We start from the raw sequence: 6,218 nt of genomic DNA, 5'->3' as shown, positions 1-6,218 counted from the left end.
CTTGTGTGCTGTCCTCTCGAGCTCCCTGCCATGGCTATGAAGCCGTATGTTACAAGTCCTTCGGCACAATAGACATGCCAGAGGAATCAGATACACTGTTGAAATTCATTGCACACCGGCTACAAACTAGGGGCTGTATCAGTGCGTGTTGTGAGATGGATTTCCATTCTTTTCATGTCTCCCTGAATTTATTTGACAGAGTTTCAGAAGGGAAATGCGCTTGCTGGAGAGCAGGTTGTTTGGGCTTCTTGCAGTCACAAAGAGGCTGATAGATGTTCCGCTCTCTTTGCCATTATCTCAAACCTCATCATCTCAGACACCCAGCCACACTCTGTAACGGAGCAGCAGCGGGGATTCTTCCTCAGATTGTTCTTTGTCTTAGTGTTTCTGGAGGCTTCCCTAGGCAGGTTTAGACTTTTCAAAGGCACAGCCAGCTTTGAAACACTCTTATATCAACACCCAAAAGAAAGAAAGAGGCTTTGCAAAGTTTCAGTTCAACAATCGCCAGACCAGCTTCTGTACGTTCCTAAACATCAGATCCCAACAACTGTTTTGCAAAACATAACTCCTGGCGCCTGCAGTGCTCTCAGGCTAAGCTCCTCCTTTCAAGCAAAGTGGAACATCTGCAAACTTCATTCCTTCCCTTCCCATCCAATTCTCAACACGCCACAGACTGTCAACTCTGAGGGCTCTTGCTATCTTATGCTCATGACCAGTGATGGATCGATGACTCGGGGTATGAGCAAATCTCTAGCTCCTTGAGATAATGTATTCCTCTTCTCTAACAAACTCTGTTCTCTTGTGCTCACTTGCTCAGTCTCTCTCCCTTCTCCCCTCCCTCCCTCCCTTCCTCCCTCCCTCCCTCTTCTTTTCTTTCCCCTCTACAACTTCTGACACCCCCTTCTTTATTTCAGTTGTGGGGATTCCCTGTCCCATTATCATTAGCCCACCTTCGCTCTGATGAACTGGCCCTAAGCAATCTTGTTCACATTCATGCTTCTAAAATGTTCTTCACATTGTTGATGATCTAAATCAAATCTTTCTCCTGAACATCAAGAACATTTTACTTCATGGTAAATACCGTAAGATATTTTGCAGAACCTCAAATTTGAGATGTCTAAAACAAAACCCATCATTTCCTCCCCCAAAAATCTAACTCTAGGGTCGTCAAGCTGCCTCAGCAGGACTAGGGTCAGCAAAGTCTGATGATCTGATGAGACCCCAGAAGCCACATGGTAGAAAGGAAGAACTGACTGCTGCGAGCACTCTTCTAACCCCCACACACATATTGTGACACATGTATGACAAACACATGCACACAAACACACACACATATACACATGCACAATGAAGGAATAGTTTAGTTTTATGAAACAATGTTCCACAGAGATAGAAAACTGAGACTAACTCCATACTGGTCCTCTTCCTGAGTCCCAAGCACCTGTAATTCTCATCAAAATGGCCATGATGAACATCGAACTGATCATCCATCCTCTGGAATTGCCCAACCCTTCCGTCTTCCATTCCTAAAAGTCACCAATCTCTACCGGTTAAACATCAAACTGAAAAGTAAGGCAGACATCCCTTTCTGGAATTTCTATTCCTACCAATCTTCGAAAGCCATGTTGTACACACTCCAGTATATGTGTCTAGTTTGACTGCTTACCACTTTTCTATCTTGTTATCAAACTAATAAAATTTAGTAATGAATTTGTTATTCAAAACTCTGCTCAGCTGTTACCTTATTTGAGAAGTCCGGCTTCATTGGGAACAGCCAAGGGTTTCCTATTCTTCTCCCAGCCTTATTTATTCCTATTTTATAGCACTTGGTCCTTACAGAGTAGATGAAGACCGGAAGCTTGTTCATCTTTATGTCGCCAGTACGCAGTACCGTGATTCATGCATCCGAACAGTTTAATGAATGCCTTGAGAACAGAATTGTGGGGGGTGAATGGTATCATGCTCTACCTTTCTAGAAGCATGCCTTTTTTCTAAGTTGTATGCTTTTCCATATGGAATCCTCATTGTTACTCTGGGTGGGGTAAGACCTAATTCTCCAAGACTTTGCTCTTTTCCCTATCAAAGGAAGACTCTCTTAGAGGAATGAGACATTCTAGCCACTCTCATTTAGCTAATTAGAAATTACATGCAGTAGAACTTTCTGAAAATTGAATCATTTACATCTGGGAAGGGTTGAGGTTTCCTTCTTTCTCTGCTAGCTGAACACTTAAACATTACTAGGTGAACCTATCAGAGTCTGAAGGCATAAGTCACAAACAATGCCACAGCAGTTTGGAATTATGATTAATAGGGTGGTATTTATTTAAAGGGGAAAAAACTTACAGATCACCATCAGCGCTCTGCGCAACCAGGAAGGGAGCCTAGTCGCCGGCGGAGCAGGAAGTGAAGAGAGAGGAGAAGGAAGTGGCTGCTTTTTTAAAGGGAGAGAGACCACGCCCCAATGGGCTGGTATCTCAGCGGCTATAGGCTGGAGGAGCGGAAGGACCCCCCGCAACAAGAGTCCACTTCCAACACCTTCACATGTCATTTCCATGACTGGCTGAATCTCATGAACCATCCCCAATCATAGCCCGTCCTTTTCAATGATAGCAGCCCACACAGACTTGACCTCTAGATACCTCTGATGAGCCTTGCAATATGTTAAACAAGTTTGTTATGATCTTTACTAACCAATGATTATGAGGCACTTCCGGTTTTTCTATAGCACAAGCATACTCCACAGCTCCCAGGCTGTCACCTAGTAAATCAAACTCACCATTCCACCAGAAGAGGTAAAGTGTTTCAATAGTGTGCAAAGTAGGACTTTTTACACACACACACACACACACACACACACACACACACACACACACACACACATTACCTCTTCCCAGTGTCTCAGAGAAATAATTAAAAAGGAACTACTTAGTGCATGTAGGATTCCAGCTTGATAAATTCTGCATTTCTGTCACATAATCTCATAATTGCATTCAGAATCCATTCCAACCAAATCATTCCCCAGGCTTACAGGGATACTTTCTTTCTCACAGCCCTCTTTTTTATAAGGTTATTTTGCTTGTTGTTAGAGATGTTTATTTGTTCTTCTTGGTAGTTTGGGAGTTTTGTTCCCTTGTATAAACTAGAATCAAGACAGGATTTTCATACCTGTTACACAAATACTCTGCCACTGAACTACTTTTTGAAACATTTAAGAGGCTCCCTAGAAGACAAATCTGAAGCAGGTGGCTTTGACTAGGTAGATGTCACAGTTCAGTCTGAAAGTAGCCCAATGTACACAAAACCTGTATCTGCCAAAATGCTGTAACCATCAAGTAAAGTTGCTACATACACACAATGAACACAAACACAGTAAACAGTAATTGTATTAACATCCAAATTTATGGCTCACAGGATGCTTGTTAATAGAACATAATATGTGTTGACCACTACAAATATATCCTAAGCCATTTTTATATAAATTTCCAATGCTTAATTCAGTAAGTTCTTGGTTTCTATGTACAATGTATTCTCTAAGAACTTGTACATTTAGAGCACTTTACATGACAAATAATTTCTACTCCATCTTAAGGGTTGTTCTGGTCAGCCTGGTCTGCTGTAACACATTGCCATTGACTTGAAGGCTAAAACAGCAAGAGTTTGTTTTACATTTAGAGTTTTGAAGGTCTAAAGTCAAGATTCCTACAGGTCCAGTTCTCCTGAAGGCTTTCTTCCAGGGATGTAGACACCTTCTTGTGTCCTCACAGAGTAGGCAGTGGGGGTCAAAGGAAGGAGGAGAACCTCATCTTATAGCACCATTAGGTTGATTCATGAGTGGTACACCCTCATGGCCTAATTACCTACACAGGCCCCAGCACCATCACTCGGAAGTCAGGAGTTCAACCTAAAGAGATATGGACATAAAAGTTCAGTCCGTAACAAACTTACACTGACTCAGTGAAAAGTCAAATGGGTGGGAGGTAAGGGGTGGGGAACCAAGGAAAGACAGAGAAGAATTTTTAGTGCAAAAACCAGAACTCATTCTAATTGAGCAAAGAGAAATTTTATGCCCATTATAGGCAGAAAGCCGGAAGCTGCCTAATGAAGGCCCTGTGCTTACTCACAGTAGATTTAAAACTCCCTAATGAACAATTATCTCTGCTAACTTCTGCTAGACAAGCACTCCCTTTGCCTTCCAGTTTAACTCCTCCACAAAATACATTTGTTTTTCTGCCCTTAACCTTTTAAGCCAAGTGGATACCAAAGCATTTTAATGCCTTCTCTGAAATCAGACCCATTAACATTGCAACAAAATATTCAGGCATTAGTCATTGTCCACAAAGGTTGTTCCAATTCCTTTTGCCTTTCTTTATATATATATACTTGCTAATGAGAGTGTTAAGGAATTCTCTTCCTCCCAGATGACATTCTAAGTTGATTCTTAGTGACCCAATTAAACAGATATAATAATAACTCAAATCTTCATTAAGGGAAAGAAAGAAAAGAGATCAGACAGAACATGTGATTTTTTTAAACATTATTAAAGAGAATACTGAAGAAAATATATGAAACTTTTAGCATCCAATAATATGATTGTGTACAGGTGACTGCCTATACAGTAGTATAAGTTCTTTTTTGAGATTTGAAATGGCTCTTAACTGAAGTTTTGTTGCTGCGTTATTGTTAGGATGGCTGTTGTTGTTGCTGCTGCTGTTTCGAAGCTTGGTCTCATGGGTCCTAAGGTTGGCCTCCAGCTCACTGTGTAATCAAGTAAGACCTTGATCTTCATTCTGGTCTTCTTCCTCTACCTCTTTAATGCTGGATTCAGACATGTGCCACCACTCTGTTTATGCAGTGTCTGGACAATATGGGACTCTAGAGTAAGAAAGGAAAGTACTCTACCAAACTGATCTAAGTCCCCAGCCCCTCGTAACTGAAGAACAAAAATAGGTAATAAAAAAGTAACTGTCTTAAATCAGACAAACCAAACATCAGATATTTCTGATTCCCTACTCTCTAAACTCCCACATTCTGCTTTGTCAGTTTTCACCCCTCATTAAATGTTTTGTCCTTGTCCTCTTCTATGCCACCAAGCATTGCTACACAAAATCATTTGTTAGACACAATGTAAGTTCACCCCATAACCTAAGGTAAGGTGTTCCTTAGCAATTTGCCTTTTCCCTGCACTTACTGAATGACTATTGTTGGAGGAGGCCACTTGATTGTTTCCCGGTTGCCCAGAAACTGAAATAATCACATAGAAACTACATTATTTAAATCACTGCTCGGCCCATTAGCTCTAACTTCTTATTGGATAACTCTTACATATTAATTTAACCCATTTCTATTAATCTGTGTCTATGCCTTACTGGCTAAAAGAGTTCCGGCATCCATATCTGGCAGGGCTACATGGCTTCTCTCCAACTCTGCCCTTCTTTATCCCAGCATTCAGTTTAGTTTTCCCTGACTACCTCTATTTTCTTGCCCTATCAGGCCAAGCCAGTTTTCTTTATTAATTAACCAATCGTATTCACAGCATACAAAGGGGAATCTCACATCAGAGTATCACTTTTCCCACTGACCATCCTAAACCTGTTCTTCCTTACTTCACTTCCTGAAAGATTACTGGAATTTTGGTTGACTTTGTTTACATTTATTAGTTTCTAGAGAGTTTTTCAAGTCATATTTCAGGTAAGTACCTTTGGTTCATACTTTCTAGTACAGTCATATCTTTCTAAGAATACCAAACATGGAACCATATTTGGATATCTTGTTTATAGAACTACAAGATTAAGTCATGGAAAAGTTTGGGATGCCTTTTGATGTTATACCATGAATCCTGTCATGTAACCAGTTCCTAAACTATCCCTAAATGTTGCCCAGTTCTTAAAGTTCTGAAACATCCTCCTCTTTGATACTGAAGAGGCCAGGCCTCTGATTGCTTCCAACAAATGGAATGTGAAAAGATGATTGATAGGATGCCACTCCAATATTTATACTATGACATATGGCTCTACCTTAACAGACTGAATTAGGATTCTCTTTGAAAACAATTGTCCTGAAGAAGACATATAGGCTATAGGACCTCCAGTCAGTAGCCAGAAGGAAGCCTGCACTGCCAATCACATATCCTCAAGAAAATGGATTTTAGCTGGGTGGTGGTGGTGCACGCCTTTAATCCCAGCACTCGGGAGGCAGAGGCAGGCGGATCTCTGTGAGTT

The sequence above is a fragment of the Microtus ochrogaster genome, chromosome 1 (genome assembly GCF_000317375.1).
Source record: "Microtus ochrogaster isolate Prairie Vole_2 chromosome 1, MicOch1.0, whole genome shotgun sequence".
NCBI classification, from domain to species: domain Eukaryota; kingdom Metazoa; phylum Chordata; class Mammalia; order Rodentia; family Cricetidae; genus Microtus; species Microtus ochrogaster.
Note: the sequence above shows the minus strand (reverse complement) of the source record.